This window comes from Triplophysa dalaica, chromosome 5 (genome assembly GCF_015846415.1).
Source record: "Triplophysa dalaica isolate WHDGS20190420 chromosome 5, ASM1584641v1, whole genome shotgun sequence".
Lineage (NCBI taxonomy): Eukaryota > Metazoa > Chordata > Actinopteri > Cypriniformes > Nemacheilidae > Triplophysa > Triplophysa dalaica.
In genome coordinates, this window is record NC_079546.1 from 18417767 (window position 1) to 18435443 (window position 17677).

General features: G+C 44.4%; 11 non-coding genes across 11 annotated transcripts; 7 read left to right on the forward strand and 4 right to left on the reverse strand.

Moving 5' to 3' along the window:
• Positions 1-4602: 4602 nt before the first annotated feature.
• On the reverse strand, positions 4603-4674 carry trnae-uuc (transfer RNA glutamic acid (anticodon UUC)). The gene has a single exon. It is a non-coding gene; the product is annotated as a tRNA-Glu (tRNA).
• A 1406-nt stretch (positions 4675-6080) lies between these two features.
• trnan-guu (transfer RNA asparagine (anticodon GUU)) lies at positions 6081-6154 on the forward strand. Its single transcript has one exon. It is a non-coding gene; the product is annotated as a tRNA-Asn (tRNA).
• Positions 6155-6971: 817 nt separating this feature from the next.
• trnas-aga (transfer RNA serine (anticodon AGA)) lies at positions 6972-7053 on the reverse strand. The gene has a single exon. It is a non-coding gene; the product is annotated as a tRNA-Ser (tRNA).
• Positions 7054-7171: 118 nt separating this feature from the next.
• Positions 7172-7244, forward strand: trnak-cuu (transfer RNA lysine (anticodon CUU)). The gene has a single exon. It is a non-coding gene; the product is annotated as a tRNA-Lys (tRNA).
• Positions 7245-7459: 215 nt separating this feature from the next.
• Positions 7460-7533, forward strand: trnan-guu (transfer RNA asparagine (anticodon GUU)). The gene has a single exon. It is a non-coding gene; the product is annotated as a tRNA-Asn (tRNA).
• An 871-nt stretch (positions 7534-8404) lies between these two features.
• Positions 8405-8486, reverse strand: trnas-aga (transfer RNA serine (anticodon AGA)). Its single transcript has one exon. It is a non-coding gene; the product is annotated as a tRNA-Ser (tRNA).
• Positions 8487-8604: 118 nt separating this feature from the next.
• trnak-cuu (transfer RNA lysine (anticodon CUU)) lies at positions 8605-8677 on the forward strand. The gene has a single exon. It is a non-coding gene; the product is annotated as a tRNA-Lys (tRNA).
• Positions 8678-8892: 215 nt separating this feature from the next.
• Positions 8893-8966, forward strand: trnan-guu (transfer RNA asparagine (anticodon GUU)). The gene has a single exon. It is a non-coding gene; the product is annotated as a tRNA-Asn (tRNA).
• A 1355-nt stretch (positions 8967-10321) lies between these two features.
• Positions 10322-10403, reverse strand: trnas-aga (transfer RNA serine (anticodon AGA)). Its single transcript has one exon. It is a non-coding gene; the product is annotated as a tRNA-Ser (tRNA).
• A 118-nt stretch (positions 10404-10521) lies between these two features.
• trnak-cuu (transfer RNA lysine (anticodon CUU)) lies at positions 10522-10594 on the forward strand. Its single transcript has one exon. It is a non-coding gene; the product is annotated as a tRNA-Lys (tRNA).
• Positions 10595-10809: 215 nt separating this feature from the next.
• On the forward strand, positions 10810-10883 carry trnan-guu (transfer RNA asparagine (anticodon GUU)). Its single transcript has one exon. It is a non-coding gene; the product is annotated as a tRNA-Asn (tRNA).
• Positions 10884-17677: the final 6794 nt, after the last annotated feature.

Sequence of the window (17677 nt, forward strand, 5' to 3'; positions counted from 1 at the left end):
GATAGTAAAATGCCATAAATGCAGCCCACAAACAGCATGCGAAGCAGTAATTTTGGACAAGTATTAATAATTATTATGATTATATTTAGGAATAGCAACAAAGAAAATGGTGTTAAGAAGCAAAGAACAGTGTACATTTTATTGATGTAACGAATATGGAATCGGTACAGCTCTTTGAGAATGAGGATCAGATGTAATGGAGTAAGGAAGATGAGGTGTGATCAATTCAGTAAAATGCCCACTGACATGAAGCATGCACACAGATAGAGTAAGGAAAAACCTCTGTTATCTCAAAAGTGCTAACTGCCAAAAGTGCCATCTCAAATTTTCTTTTTACTTTACAGTAATAGCAATGAATGGGTTATTTTCATTACCATTCAAGTGAAATAGCTGAACATTAAGATAGGAGCCTGATAAAATGCTAATTCTAAAAGAAAATGTGAGATGGCGCTTCTTCTAAAACAATGAATCTCAATCATCCTGTCTGCTCAATGGGAGCTAAAGAGTGAGTGAGACAAGCAAGCTGTGAGAAAAAGTTTGCCGGTGATGGTTCAACAATGGGTTAGTTAAAAAAAAAAACGCTAATAAATACACAGACACCTTTAGACAACCTTAATGTTTGAAGAAGTGCACTCAAAGAATGCATCCCGCTTGAGGCATGATCTGATGTAGTTCTGTATTGTAAACAAAACATATTTAAAAATGTTGATTTTCTTTTAAAAAAGAATCCTGTGTGTTTTCACAAAACATACTTAAAATATATGCATTTGTGTCATATGCCACACCTGTAGTTAGTTGTGCTTCACATTGTGATGCAGCAAACATCAGCTCCGCATCATCTTCAGCAGCGGGAACGGAAGTGTCTGGAGCAAAAATGTTAAAACTAAATACTGCAAACAATACACAGAGACAAACGTATGAAATGGTGCTTGCTTACCAGTTACGAAAAGCTGCCTTTGGGCCAAATGTTTGGCAGGGAGTTCTGTTGCTGGAGGAGGTAAAGGGACCTTCAGTAATGGATCTGGAAACAGTAAGTGGACAAGTTTGCCTTTACAATAAAGTAATACATGAAGAGAAAATTCCATATTAACACTCCTACTCACAGGATTTAACTGGTGAAAGGAGTTTTCTGGCGAGCTGTGAAGGAGACAAATATTTCCCACGTGCCAACAGCGCTTTCACACTGGCAGTCTGCGATACACCAGTTTGGAGTGCTTTTAGCGGAGATGCAGACGCAGTGGAGGCTGCGGGTGGTTGTGCAGAAGCACTGGATGTTGCAGATGGAGGTGTAGGCTGACGTACACTGCTGCCCACAGCAGAAGCCTGTCTTTTCACTACATAGCTTTTAAAAATGGCCATGTTTGTGTTGGGCCTGGCATCTGCCTTAACCAGGTATCTGATGAGGGCTTTGGCCTCCTTGCTCTGGTCCTCATAAACATCCTTCATGGACTGGCCCTGGAAGTCACCAAACTCCACCATCAAGCAGCCCTGGTCTCCAACTGCCCGGGCTTCAGCTTGCATTTCTGGCTTCCTCTCGTACTTCTCCACTTCTTCTGCCATCTCTCTAATATGAGAGGTGTACTGTAGGAACAGTTGTTTATTTTGTGACAGGGGGGTTGTGTTCGCCGTCTCATTGGAAATGCTGAGTACCAAATAAACTGCGTACCCCAGCGAGTTTTCCAGGAGCCATCTGAATCTCTGACCCTGGTACTTCCCAAACTGAAGTTTGCAGTGAGCCAGTACTAAAAACTGGTCACTGGGGTCACACCATTTGAGCTGACAAAAGAACTGGCCTCTGCCAGCACCTGCTCCTTCGGTTTAGCCCTTCCAGACTCAACATTTTCAAGGCGATTCGCCTCTGGCGATGGCGCCATGAGGAGTCGTGATGATGTTGCCAATTGTCGGCGAAAAACGGGGTATGCGTACATTTTCTGAAATGAAAATCAGAAAGAGACTATTACCTCTAGCAACCTAAAAAATACCTCTATGTTTAGTGTGTAACAATAATTTAACAAGCTACACTTAAACCATATTACAGTTTTTACTTATTTTATGAATCGTTTATTTATCCAGGAATAATTTAATTTTACACAGATCTTCAGGCTGGTGTGACTTGAGTTGCTATGTCATTTCTAAGGGATCAGACTTACGGATTTTCCTAACTTTTCAGAAATCCCATAGACTTACATTGATTGAATGTTCTGCTGATTATGTTTTCTTTAAAATGTCAACTCTCAAACACACACACACACACACACACACACACACACCCCCCCCCACACACACACACACACACACACAGTCTATCACAGTCTACATTTATTCCACTCTACACTATTTAAAACTTTTAGTCTAGGCTTTCTTTTTTTAACAATGCGTTTGTTAACTTTCACAAATAAAAAAACAGCTTGTTTTTTGTTCACAAACTTTTCTTATTATTATTCTTCTGAGACTGTAACTCCTCAAAAACTTTTACCTCATCAATTTGTTTTATCATTATGTTCATTCATAGCCAGAAAACATGACTGCATACAAAATCACACACATCATTGTAGACGATCAATTAGCAGACGGCGGATGATTTTAACTTATCTGATCGGTAGCGACATGTTTTTTTCTATATTAAAAATCGGAAAATGTATTCAATTAAATAATTAAGTAAAGCATAGTCTTACCTTTTGAAGGGATGACAATAACAGTGCAGCGGCAAGTGATAAGTCAAAGGTATGGAACAGGAGAGAAACGCGATTCGTCCAAGTTAGCCAGAGGAGAGAAACGCGATTGGTCAAAAGTAAGCCCCAGAGACAACCGTGATTGGTCAAAAGTAAGCCCCAGAGACAAACGTGATTGGTCAAAAGTAAGCCCCAGAGACAAACGTGATTGGCTCATGTGGGCTTACTTTGGGCTTACTTTGGCGCAACCAGCGAGAAGCAGCAAGCGCAAGCGAGAGGTAGCGGGACCGACGCCCGCATTCTCCACATAATTGGCTTTTGGAGCTTCCTTCGTGCATCTTTGCCCTCCCTATGCTACCTGTCGAGGCTCACCGTTGCAGAAAAAGGTCTTCCGGTTGATTCCTGCTCATATGTTCACTCACAAAAAGCCTTCAGGGCCCGTTATCTGTCCTCGCTATGGCACCTGGACACACATGACAAGAGTCTCCCATATTGTGTGTGCATTGCTTTTACCCAGAGCAACTTGATGAAGGACATTTCACGTTCAAAGACAATCAAGTTGTCACTTAAGATTCCACAAGTTTTCTTGCTATGTTCCTTGCATTTTCAATAAACCAAAGTGCACTTGTGATGTGGTGCGTCTCTTTGCACTTTTCTTGTAGTTTCTTGAAAAGCATTATCCCCCAGTATTGTTGGGCAGTTGTCAAAATAAGTCCATAGCCCAGGGCATGAAAAATCTCTCTGCCCCAATTTTTTTTGTGTATGTGTGTGCAATCACATAAACGCCACAGACATGGGACATTTGTTCCGCATTTTTTTTCGCTTTCCCTTGGGTGTATTGTCCTTTGGCACATTGTGTACCGTTGGCCTGTTGTCAGTATGAAAAGCAGCAAATGCTACTTTAACTTGAGGTTTACTGAAGCCTGGTTGTAACCTACCATTGTCTTACTTTATCACTACAAAGACCCTTCATCTTTTAAGTGGTTCATCGTTCCACAAGTGCAACACTACTCCTGCACGTAAACATAGATGAAATTCACTTGTGCCTTGCCTCACAGCTCAAACGCATTAGGAAATAGGCTCAAACAGTGGGGCGGCTTGGAAAAATACAGAACACTTGACGACTTAACCGTTATGCTGCAAAAGCGGCTCTCGGAAAACGGGTGCTATATTTTCATGCGGCGACGTTCGTTATTATGACTTTGCAAACCTATGCTGTTTCTTTCCAAGACAAACCATTGCTCTGTCTGAGAAAAACAAATTTGACGTCTCTTTCTGCCGCCGTCTCCCGATGGCTTTCGTGCAACTGTCCGTCTCTGTGACGCCATCGTTGGCGATTGCCCAGCGAGAGGCCTCGTGGCGGAACGGTAGTGCATCTGACTCCAGATCAAATAACTTCAAATCGCGTCGGGGTCAAGATTTCTTTCTGCGTGGAAGGCTTGTTAACAACACCGCGAGGCTGATGTCGCACACTAATTGCTGCTAGGAAGTCGTTCACCGAGATTACGTTTTAGAACCAAAGGGAGTTTTTTGTACCCACATGACTGCCCACTGTAGCTCTTTTGGATGTTTAAGATTTTTTCTATGTAGAGGGGAGGTTAAAAACGTCAAGGTAGTGTAAAGACATCTCGTAAAAATTGTCCCAGCTGTACCTTCAGTACTTTTCAGTTGTCGGCACCCACAACGCAGCACTTTGTGTCCAGCACTTGATGCCTGAGACCTCAGGACGCACAATATAATACAAGGTAAATACTGTTTGCTCACTTGAATTTGGATTGTGCAAAGGAGTTAAAATGTAGAAGGTGCCAAGAAAGGCTAATAAACAAGATAAGTGGCCATCTGTTTGACCTCCTACACAGCTGACTCGTCAGAGCCTCACCGTGAAACAGCAGCTTTTTCATTTGAAAATAACCAATTGAGAAAATAGTAATTCCCATACAGGGAGTTGAACCCGGGCCGCCTGGGTGAAGACCAGGAATCCTAACCGCTAGACCATATGGGACGCCTTAGCTGTCTTCTTCCGACCTGGAGGCGACGTGCACTTCAACTGTTTCCGAGCACAGAGGAAGCGAAATAACAATCACACATTTGAAGTGCATCACAGAAGATTGACTACCTATCTGAGCAGGTGCTGACAATAAACTCGCAACAAGCGGGGTGAAACCAAGAGTCCCAAAACAGCTAGGAAACAACGATGTGCAGAAGTCCAACAACAATCCAACAGAGGCAGATTCTTAAACTCTCTGGTTCTTGGCACAATAACGAATGCCTGCTGTGAGTGGAGCCGTCCAAAATTACATTAAACTCACGGTGGTTTCACTCTGCGGAAATCTTTCATAAAAGGCAGAAGATTTATGCGTAGATCAAGACAAAACTCTAGCTGCACCCACCAGCTCTCGGCCCAGCGTGCTTCCTATGTCGCACCGCAATGTTTAAGGGGTTAACATTTGGTCGAGGCTCCTACCTGATAATTCACTCTGGGAGGGGCCAAAGAGACAAAGTTCTCTTCCATCAACAAATTACTGCAAAAGCCAATTCTGAAGAGATGTTCCTGAAGCTAGCTGCCGACCACAGGTACTAGGATCTGGATCTGCCAAAAAATAAAATACAAATCTTCAATCTCCGACAACTCTAGCTGAATCAGAACAATGGTACTGTTTAGCGTGTTTAGATATGGTTCATATGCTCTCCTACTTTGAATAAAAGCATCTGCCAAATGAAAAAATGCAAATGGATAGGGTACTGCGTCCTTCTGCATCTATTGAATTACAACAAAAATTAAAGTGCAGTGATGTGGTGACAATTCCACCGAGATCCAAAGGAGGATTCAGAAAGTCTGCACAACACTCTAAATTAGCCAAGCTTGCCATCTTCCTCCTGCACACATCCAATATTAAAAAACGAATCTTTTCAAACGAGAATGCCATGAGATATCGGTTGGAGAACCGCACAAAAACATTTCCGCAATTGCAAGCCAGTCCTCGTTAGTATAGGGGACAGTATCTCCGCCTGTCACGCGGATGATCGTGGTTCGATTCCCCGACGGGGAGCTTGAGTGTCCTTGTGTTGGTCATCTCTGCCAATGTTTTGCTTTGTCAGCCTTTATGTGCAGCAAGGTATGCCCGGCATGTTCTGTCAGTAGAGCATGACACTCTTAATCTCAGGGTCGTGGGTTCGAGCCCCACGTCGGGCGCCAGGGCTACCCCAGTCAGGGGCCCTTTCTAAAGGTGCCCCGTCCACCAGACCTAGTGCTGGGAATTTCTTGAGAAAAGTGCAACTTCCTCACTCTTATGTTTCCAAAGGGGATTCTCTGAAAATGAGCATGACGCTCATTTAGTTTTGCCACGCTTTTGCCCTTTAATTCCGAGTCAAAACTAGCAACTTGTCCAAGTAAAACCCTGGACAACCGTCTCTGTGGCGCAATCGATTAGCGCGTTCGGCTGTTAACCGAAAGGATGGTGGTTCAAGCCCACCCAGGGACGAAAGCTTTGTGGCGAGCAGCTGCAGTTTTCTGACCCCAAAATGCTGAGGCCCGCCAGTGGAGCTTACTCAACAGAGTCTTACTCTAAAACAATACGGCTTTGCAAACACACTGAAAGCAACGATGCCTTTGGCTTCTCACGCCGGGAGTTAAATCCGGGCCGCTTGGCTGAAACCAGGAGTCCTGACTGCTGGACCATGCCTGACACCTCAGCAAGCGCAATACGGACTGCAACTGTTTCCAAGAGATTAAGAATCGGAGTAGCGACCCCACATATTCAATGCAAGTCGGAAAGACTTTCATTTCTCAGCACGTGTACTAGCAGTGAACAACAGAAAGAAGAACTACGATTTGAGAAGTTCAATCCTCGTTATTAGGTTGGGCAGTATCTCCGCATGTCACGCCGTTAGACAGAAATGATGAGGAGGCTCCTCCCAGACCGAGCTGAGCTGTCTGGGCTTGTGTCGGTGCGTGCCAAGTTCTTCTGCCAAGCCTCCTCCAAAATGATTCCCCGACGGGGAGTTAAGCCTTTTCTTTGCCGCTTTCCAATAGCTTGGATGAGCTGGGTTTAAACATTCTAAAGAACAGCTGAAGAAGTGCTTGGCGCGGCTCTCTTTGAACAAATTGCAGTGCGTTGTTCGCTCGATTGAAGGCGTTCGCCACCAACACATTTCCAAAGCGAGCGGGAAGCAGTTTATTCAAGCCCCCCCAAAACAGTTGCCTCGATCCGGATTCGCTGCACAGGGCTCGGCCGAGATGAAATTTGCTCTTTCGCCTCTAGAGATACAAATCAGCATCTGAGCTTAATACACCGCAAACGTAGTCGGCAGGATTTGAACCTGCGCAGGGAGACCCCAATGGATTTCTAGTCCATCGCCTTAACCACTCGGCCACAACTACACGGGGTTTATATGTCGTCTCGCATTCGTTTCGACAGGGACTTCTCCAGTGATGGCTCCCTACAACCTCGCCTGACCGTTTGGAAACACTGACAGACAAGGGCTCTCCGAGGTACCCAGCCCGGCTAGCTCAGTCGGTAGAGCATGAGACTCTTAATCTCAGGGTCGTGGGTTCGAGCCCCACGTTGGGCGCCAGGGCAACCCCAGTCAGGGGCCCTTTCTAAAGGTGCCCCGTCCACCAGACCTAGTGCTGCCATTTTCTTGAGACAAGTGCAACTTCCTCACTCTTATGTTTCCAAAGAGGGTTCTCTGAAAGTGAGCATGACGCTCATTTAGTTTTGCCACGCTTTTGCCCTTTAATTCCGAGTCAAAACTAGGGACTTGTCCAAGTAAAATCCTGGACAACCGTCTCTGTGGCGCACTCGGTTAGCGCGTTAGGCTGTTAACCGAAAGGATGGTGGTTCAAGCCCACCCAGGGACGAAAGCTTTGTGGCGAGCAGCTGCAGTTTTCTGACCCCAAAATGCTGAGGCCCGCCAGTGGAGCTTACTCAACAGAGTCTTACTCTAAAACAATACGGCTTTGCAAACACACTGAAATCAACAATGCCTTTCTCACGCCGGGAGTTAAACCCGGGCCGCTTGGCTGAAACCAGGAGTCCTGACTGCTGGACCATGCCTGACACCTCAGCAAGCGCAATATGAACTGCAACTGTTTCCAAGAGATTAAGAATCGGAGTAGCGACCCCACATATTCAATGCAAGTCGGAAAGACTTTCATTTTTTCAGCACGTGTAATAGCAGTGAACAACAGAAAGAAGAACTACGATTTGAGAAGTTTAATCCTCGTTATTAGGTTGGACAGTATCTCCGCATGTCACGCCGTTAGACAGAAATGATGAGGAGGCTCCTCCCAGAACGAGCTGAGCTGTCTGGGCTTGTGTCGGTGCGTGCCAAGTTCTTCTGCCAAGCCTCCTCCAAAATGATTCCCCGACGGGGAGTTAAGCCTTTTCTTTGCCGCTTTCCAATAGCTTGGATGAGCTGGGTTTAAACATTCTAAAGAACAGCTGAAGAAGTGCTTGGCGCGGCTCTTTTTGAACAAATTGCAGTGCGTTGTTCGCCCGATTGAAGGCGTTCGCCACCAACACATTTCCAAAGCGAGCGGGAAGCAGTTTATTCAAGCCCCCCCAAAAAAGTTGCCTCGATCCGGATTCGCTGAGACCACAACACAGAGTACTAACCAACCACAGGATCAAAGTGAGATAACAGACGGTTGCACAGGGCTCGGCCGAGATGAAGTTTGCTCTTTCGCCTCTAGAGATACAAATCAGCATCTGAGCTTAATACACCGCAAACGTAGTCGGCAGGATTTGAACCTTCGCAGGGAGACCCCAATGGATTTCTAGTCCATCGCCTTAACCACTCGGCCACAACTACACGGGGTTTATATGTCGTCTCGCATTCGTTTCGACAGGGACTTCTCCAGTGATGGCTCCCTACAACCTCGCCTGACCGTTTGGAAACACTGACAGACAAGGGCTGTCCGAGGCACCCAGCCCGGCTAGCTCAGTCGGTAGAGCATGAGACTCTTAATCTCAGGGTCGTGGGTTCGAGCCCCACGTTGGGCGCCAGGGCTACCCCAGTCAGGGGCCCTTTCTAAAGGTGCCCCGTCCACCAGACCTAGTGCTGGCATTTTCTTGAGACAAGTGCAACTTCCTCACTCTTATGTTTCCAAAGAGGGTTCTCTGAAAGTGAGCATGACGCTCATTTAGTTTTGCCACGCTTTTGCCCTTTAATTCCGAGTCAAAACTAGGGACTTGTCCAAGTAAAATCCTGGACAACCGTCTCTGTGGCGCAATCGGTTAGCGCGTTCGGCTGTTAACCGAAAGGATGGTGGTTCAAGCCCACCCAGGGACGAAAGCTTTGTGGCGAGCAGCTGCAGTTTTCTGACCCCAAAATGCTGAGGCCCGCCAGTGGAGCTTACTCAACAGAGTCTTACTCTAAAACAATACGGCTTTATGTTTGACACAGACACAAGTGCTTGTTCAATCAGAGTCCAATGTTTATTGTTTTAGGACTAATACTTATAATTTTGCCTTAGGAGGCGTCATATAAAACCACCAAAACAGTGGAAAATCACCAGACTTTCTGTTTAGTCTTTCCTCCTGAACAATCAGATATGATTACATATTCATTATTACAATAACAGAACAATCGTCCATAGGCATCATTAGGAACCTTGATATGGAGAACAACAGATACTTATGTCAACATAAGACAGCATGACATGATAGAACTTCCAACGAGGTTAAACAACAAGAATGAAAAACACATCTTATATGAATAGCGTTCGGCTGTTAACCGAAAGGATGGTGGTTCAAGCCCACCCAGGGACGAAAGCTTTGTGGCGAGCAGCTGCAGTTTTCTGACCCCAAAATGCTGAGGCCCGCCAGTGGAGCTTACTCAACAGAGTCTTACTCTAAAACAATACGGCTTTGCAAACACACTGAAAGCAACGATGCCTTTGGCTTCTCACGCCGGGAGTTAAATCCGGGCCGCTTGGCTGAAACCAGGAGTCCTGACTGCTGGACCATGCCTGACACCTCAGCAAGCGCAATACGAACTGCAACTGTTTCCAAGAGATTAAGAATCGGAGTAGCGACCCCACATATTCAATGCAAGTCGGAAAGACTTTCATTTTTTCAGCACGTGTAATAGCAGTGAACAACAGAAAGAAGAACTACGATTTGAGAAGTTTAATCCTCGTTATTAGGTTGGACAGTATCTCCGCATGTCATGCCGTTAGACAGAAATGATGAGGAGGCTCCTCCCAGACCGAGCTGAGCTGTCTGGGCTTGTGTCGGTGCGTGCCAAGTTCTTCTGCCAAGCCTCCTCCAAAATGATTCCCCGACGGGGAGTTAAGCCTTTTCTTTGCCGCTTTCCAATAGCTTGGATGAGCTGGGTTTAAACATTCTAAAGAACAGCTGAAGAAGTGCTTGGCGCGGCTCTTTTTGAACAAATTGCAGTGCGTTGTTCGCCCGATTGAAGGCGTTCGCCACCAACACATTTCCAAAGCGAGCGGGAAGCAGTTTATTCAAGCCCCCCCAAAAAAGATGCCTCGATCCGGATTCGCTGAGACCACAACACAGAGTACTAACCAACCACAGGATCAAAGCGAGATAACAGACGGTTGCACAGGGCTCAGCCGAGATGAAGTTTGCTCTTTCGCCTCTAGAGATACAAATCAGCATCTGAGCTTAATACACCGCAAACGTAGTCGGCAGGATTTGAACCTTCGCAGGGAGACCCCAATGGATTTCTAGTCCATCGCCTTAACCACTCGGCCACAACTACACGGGGTTTATATGTCGTCTCGCATTCGTTTCGACAGGGACTTCTCCAGTGATGGCTCCCTACAACCTCGCCTGACCGTTTGGAAACACTGACAGACAAGGGCTGTCCGAGGCACCCAGCCCGGCTAGCTCAGTCGGTAGAGCATGACACTCTTAATCTCAGGGTCGTGGGTTCGAGCCCCACGTTGGGCGCCAGGGCTACCCCAGTCAGGGGCCCTTTCTAAAGGTGCCCCGTCCACCAGACCTAGTGCTGGCATTTTCTTGAGACAAGTGCAACTTCCTCACTCTTATGTTTCCAAAGAGGGTTCTCTGAAAGTGAGCATGACGCTCATTTAGTTTTGCCACGCTTTTGCCCTTTAATTCCGAGTCAAAACTAGCGACTTGTCCAAGTAAAATCCTGGACAACCGTCTCTGTGGCGCAATCGGTTAGAGCGTTCGGCTGTTAACCGAAAGGATGGTGGTTCAAGCCCACCCAGGGACGAAAGCTTTGTGGCGAGCAGCTGCAGTTTTCTGACCCCAAAATGCTGAGGCCCGCCAGTGGAGCTTACTCAACAGAGTCTTACTCTAAAACAATACGGCTTTATGTTTGACACAGACACAAGTGCTTGTTCAATCAGAGTCCAATGTTTATTGTTTTAGGACTAATACTTATAATTTTGCCTTAGGAGGCGTCATATAAAACCACCAAAACAGTGGAAAATCACCAGACTTTCTGTTTAGTCTTTCCTCCTGAACAATCAGATATGATTACATATTCATTATTACAATAACAGAACAATCGTCCATAGGCATCATTAGGAACCTTGATATGGAGAACAACAGATACTTATGTCAACATAAGACAGCATGACATGATAGAACTTCCAACGAGGTTAAACAACAAGAATGAAAAACACATCTTATATGAATAGCGTTCGGCTGTTAACCGAAAGGATGGTGGTTCAAGCCCACCCAGGGACGAAAGCTTTGTGGCGAGCAGCTGCAGTTTTCTGACCCCAAAATGCTGAGGCCCGCCAGTGGAGCTTACTCAACAGAGTCTTACTCTAAAACAATACGGCTTTGCAAACACACTGAAAGCAACGATGCCTTTCTCACGCCGGGAGTTAAACCCGGGCCGCTTGGCTGAAACCAGGAGTCCTGACTGCTGGACCATGCCTGACACCTCAGCAAGCGCAATACGGACTGCAACTGTTTCCAAGAGATTAAGAATCGGAGTAGCGACCCCACATATTCAATGCAAGTCGGAAAGTGAAAGAATGTAAACTTCTTATGTCCCCTTGTCTAACAATATTCTACAGTTGACGAGTCTAGTCGACGGAACACACAGAGTATTCAGGATCCTGGAGACAAAGTTTGACACAGACACAAGTGCTTGTTCAATCAGAGTCCAATGTTTATTGTTTTAGGACTAATACTTATAATTTTGCCTTAGGAGGCGTCATATAAAACCACCAAAACAGTGGAAAATCACCAGACTTTCTGTTTAGTCTTTCCTCCTGAACAATCAGATATGATTACATATTCATTATTACAATAACAGAACAATCGTCCATAGGCATCATTAGGAACCTTGATATGGAGAACAACAGATACTTATGTCAACATAAGACAGCATGACATGATAGAACTTCCAACGAGGTTAAACAACAAGAATGAAAAACACATCTTATATGAATAGAAGCTAATATTAATAGGAATGAATAAGAATGAATACATATGATACATGAACTTTGTATTAAACACAGATGCAATATTTGTAGAGGACAGGACGAAATCCAGATTCTCACAATGGCCACTTTCAGACCAACGGTCTTACAAGCAGTCCTGTGTCCCTTTAAAGAACAAATATATATAGAGTAGTACAAAAGGTTAATACAAATTCTTTAATAAAAGGATAGTTGCATTTGCGTATTTTTATGTGGTTTTCTGGTTTGCAAGCTGCTCTTTGAGGTAAAAGATCAATCGGACTGATTTGTAATAAAAACATAACAACACCAATCACCCTCAATAAAAACGAAAACATAAACATAATTATATCTAGTCTTCATCATCTACCGTGCCAATCTCAATTACCGAATCGTCAAGCCCATTATCTCCTTCCATTACATTGTCACGTCCATCAACATTTCTTGGTTCTTCCATCACCGGTATTGGTTCTGGTTCTAACTCATGTGTTTGAACACAATCATTATCATCCTCGTCTGTATCGCTGTTATGATCAAATATGGATCCCCAAGTTTGATTCTGATCTTTCGGACGATAACCTTTAGATTTGCGTCTAACCAGCATAGCCTGGTTGACGTCAGTCATTCTTTTTGCTAACATCATTCGATCAGTTCCTTTGGTTGTAAAGGAAGTAACAGATCTTTTAACACATCCCACCACACACTGCAACATGCATGGCAAAAATAATAACAGGGCTAAGACGGTCATCACAACTGGAATTACTGTACCGGTTATCCAATACCCCCATCCCCCGGATAGGCTGTCCAACCATTGAAACCATGTTGCATCTACCGGTGTGGGTTCACGAACTGATTCTCTCATGTGCTTCACAACGTCGGTGACATTGTCTGCATAATCTGGAATTGAAAAACAACAAGAAACTCCTAGCATTTTGCACACTCCTCCTTTCTCTGCTGTTAATATATCCAAAGGAAGTCTATGTTGCATGACGGCAACTCTCATTTTCTTTAATTCGTTAGAGATTAAGTTTAAAGCTTGTGCTGTGTCATTTTCCAAAGAAAGAACTTGCCATGCCAGACCATTAATTTTATTCAGAGCAACAGTAGTACCGGTTCCTGTAAACAAACCTGCTAGGGACCATCCCACGTTTTCCCAAGGAGTAGTCCATGGATCACTAATCTTATGGCCTGCATAATAATTTGGCAGTTTTACTTCCCTTTTATGTCTATTCAAAGATGTGGCCAGATTTGTCTTTTCCATTATGCTAGTTCCTGTGGACAAAATAGCAGCATAACAACAACCTTTCCATTCCCCTGCATCTAAATGGTAATATGCAGTTTCACCACAAACCCACACCATTCCTGGAGAAATGTCTAAGTGTGAAAATGGACATTCAAATCCCTCAGTAGTTTTATTGAGATATTGTATGGTGCAATTATGATGTCCGTTATTTGATTGAGACAAAGTAATTTCATTCTACAATCGGACATTCCTACTATATGTCTGCCTGATTTGGAACACACACATAATTCTGCGGGACGAGCATTTACATAAAATGCAGGACCTTGAAAAGGTTCTCCTGTATACGAACAGTTATAGTCTCGCATTACGGATGTTGGTGGTCTTCCTTCTCGAATATTCAGAGTCTTTTTTACTATTAGAGACATTTGTTTTGGCATCTCGTAGTTACCATCATCATTTAAAATCATGTCTGTTGTAAGCAGTTAATTTCTCTCTAATTTTACTTCTTAATTTAGGATTATACCAGTGATTATTATACTTATTAGGATTAGAATAATCGTTGTTCCACGCAGTCTACCTGGCTGCCTGAACGGGTGCCCTGGCCTGTTAGGTTCTATCATTTAAGAATTTAAGAATATCTGGGCCAAACACAATAAGGGCTTCTGTAAGTGTGCACGCAGTATAGGAATTGATATCTAAGAATTCCATGGGAAATTTGCTTAGGATAACAATTTTTCCCTTTTTCCTTTTAAGAGTAGAATTTGGCCCTCAATGCACCTCAGGGGAAGCTACAGAGTCAGCACTGTTGGCTCAATGGGCCTCCTATCTTCTTGCTTTGGGTGGCCCCCACCTCACGAAAGGTAGTTCTTTCCTCAGCTTAGTCAGTGCTTTCTCCACCCTGAGGTGTAGTAAGGTGAATCCCCTGTTGAGATTCTATGTTAAATTGGAGCTTGCCTGCTCTCCTGAAGAACACAACTTCAGTCTGGAAGCGTTTATCCACTGTGGTGGGTAGTCCGTCAGAACTTCTGTCCGTGTTACGGCAATCACAGTTGCTGGTCCGTGGTACTTTGGTTCTCCAACCTTTGTTGGCTTCAGATTCCTCACAAAGACCTTTTGTCCTGGAACAAAGTTATGAGTAGGCTGCTCTGAGGGAAGAGCAAAGAGGGGGGGTCGCTCACAAAGAAACATCAACACATATAGAATTTAACTTTTCGACTAGGGAAGTCACATAGTCCTCCTGGATCACCTTCAGATCACCTAAAGAAGAAATACCAGACCGGCCTTTGACCCACGGGGTCAGGAAAGGTCTACCCATTAGTATTTAGAACGGTTACAATTTTGTCGTGGAAGATGGGGTCATTCTTATTTCTGCCAAGACTGCGGGCAATAAATCAAGCCCCTTTCTTCCTGTATCGAGTACAGCTTTTAATAGTCGTGTTTTCAGTGTTCGATTACATCTCTCCACGACTGCTGCACTTTGCGGAAAATATGGAATATTAAAATGCCAATCAATAGACAACGCTTTTGCTAAGAGCTGTGTTACCTTTGACGTGAAACTCGTCCCGTTATCCGATTCCAATCTGGCCGGTACGCCCCACCTTGGCACAATCTCCTTCGTTAAGATTTTTACCACTGTTTTAGCATCTTCCTTTGCGCATGGAAATGCTTCAGGCCACTTTGAGAATCGATCCACAATTACCAAAAGATATTTTAAGTTACCTATTGGCGGCATGTGCGTAAAATCAATTTGTAAATGTTGAAAAGGAGCTTCCGGATGTGTCAATGCATCGTGCTTAGCTGATTTGTGCGGATTTACCTGAGGACTTGTTAAGCATGCATCCAAAACAAGCTTTGCTGTTCTATGAACATCGGCTATACAGTACAATTGATTAATTGCTTTAACTACTTTTGCACAACTGGTGTGAGATAACCCATGGTAATGTCTTATTAGGATAATTAACCCTAATTTCGGTAGTGCTATTCTACCCTGTCCATCTCTTATAATCCCTTCCTTATCAGGAGTGCAAACATTTTTTCTCCAATGCTCTAAGTCTCCCTGTGTTGTTTGACTTTGCAGCAATTTGATATCAATGCCAGATACATTTGTTATGTGCAACGTCATTGCTACCTTTGATTCATTTTTGGGATGAAATGGTGATTTAATCTGAGCTTGGGCTGCTGCCTTTGCGGCTTCATCAGCCCTTCTGTTGCCTATAGTCTGTTCATCCTCCCCTGAAGCGTGACCCTTGACCTTTACTATGGCCACTTCGAGCGGAAGCTGAACTGCTTCAGTCAACTGTCCTATCAGATTTACATGTGCTATTGGCTTTCCATCAGCAGTTTTAAAACTTCTCGCTTCCCACATTCTGGCATAATGGTGAAGAACACTCCAAGCATATCGAGAATCGGTGTGAATTGTTACTCTCTTTCCTGTCATCAGCTCACAGGCCCGTATTAATGCTATCAACTCTGCAGCTTGAGCCGAATTGTAATCTAGAGCAAAAGCTTCTTTTACCTCTCCTGTCTCGGAAACCACAGCATAGCCACAGAGGTAGACACCGTCAGATGGCTTTGAACAAGACCCATCAACATAAATGTGTTCTCCCCCCTCTAGGGGCGTGTCCAACAGATCGAACCTAGAAGAGTAAGAGGTGGTCAGTTCAAAGATGCAATCATGTTCAACATTAAAATCTGCCATGTCTACCATACCCAAAATACCCAGCAAAGCAGGATTAATGTTTGCTGTAGTTTGAATGCTAAGATTTTTTGTTGCCAGCAGAGTAGCCTCGTAACCTGAGCGTCGTTGCGCTGTCATGTGTTGTTTTTGCATGTTGTGTAAAATTACACCTACCTGATGGGATGCATATAATATTAAAGGGTGTGACAGCACAGTTTTCTCAGCCATCTGTACAATCAGAGCCGCTGCAGCCACAGCACGGAGACATGCTGGCATACCTGTGACTATGTTATCTAACTTTTTAGACAGATATGCAACTGGCCTATATGTTGAGCCATGAAGTTGCAATAGGACCCCTAAGGCGACCCCCCCCCCCCCCCCCGCTGTCTCCCTAACATGCAAGTGAAAAGGCTTGGTGTAGTCCGGCAGGCCCAATGCTGGTGCGGTTGTGATGGCTGCTTTCAAGGCATTGAAATGGCTCTTTCGAGGCTTTAAAACCTGTTTCGGCAAGTACATTGCAAACAATTATAGATGCTTTTTCACAGTCCTCCTCCGTCTCCCCCGACACGAGTATGTCATCTGCAAACTGAAGCACACACACTGTTGAAGGCAAATCAGTCATTTTGGCCAAAGTTCTGTGCACTGCTGCAGAAAAGACAGCGGGTGAGTCTACATAGCCCTGAGCAAGGCGTTTCCATGAATATTGCTGCCCTCTAAATGTAAATGCTAACAAAGGCTGAGTATCTGGGTGTACAGGCACAGAGAAAAAGGCTGCACACAAATCAATTTCTGTAAAATACTTGTGCGAATGTGGCACTGAATTCATAACAGTCAAAACATCAGGCACAATTGGTGCGAGTGGTATAATTAACTGATTAACTGCCCTTAAATCTTGAGTTAATCTCCAAGTTTTCCCATTCGCTTTCAAAACAGGATTAATTGGTGTGTTATATGGTGAGTGTGTTTGTTCGAGGACACCCTGCTTGACAAAGTTTTCAATCAAATGTTGAATGCCTTGTTCCTTATCTTTAGACAAAGGGTATTGTTTAATGTAGACAGGTTTGTTTGTTTTAAGTTTAGCCCGATGAGGACCCATGTCAATGAAACCAGTTTCATCCCTGAACTGAGACCATAACAAAGGGTTAATCATGGTGTCCGCCCCTATAGATATGCTGCTACCGGAGGGAGATACCCTTGAGCCGCTTATCAGTCCACTCGTAGGCAGAGGATCGACGGATGCCTGTAAACTAGACAGAAAGGAAAAACAACCATGTTATCAGTAAATTTAATGTCCATGCCTAATTTATGCATCATATCACGACCTAAAAGATTTAGTGCAGCACCTGTAATAATTGTGGATTTGTGGAAAAATGGTTTAAGACCATTGGCCTCCACATTACTCGAAAATGTTAGGGTTATCTCACATAAATTAGAACCGACATCTCTCTGTGAGTATCCCTATGCTTGATTTGAATGCTACTCAGTAGGATATGAAGCACCGGTGTTCTCATGTCTGCTCTGTGGTGTGTGTGTGCGAAACTTGTGCAACTCTCTGCACTCTCGTTTGTAATGGCCCCTCCTTCGCAATGAAAGCAAATGACCTCAGACTTCTTCCTTTGGCTAGGGTTTACAGCTGTTAGTTCAATGTTCCTTTTTCCTAGAGAGCCTGT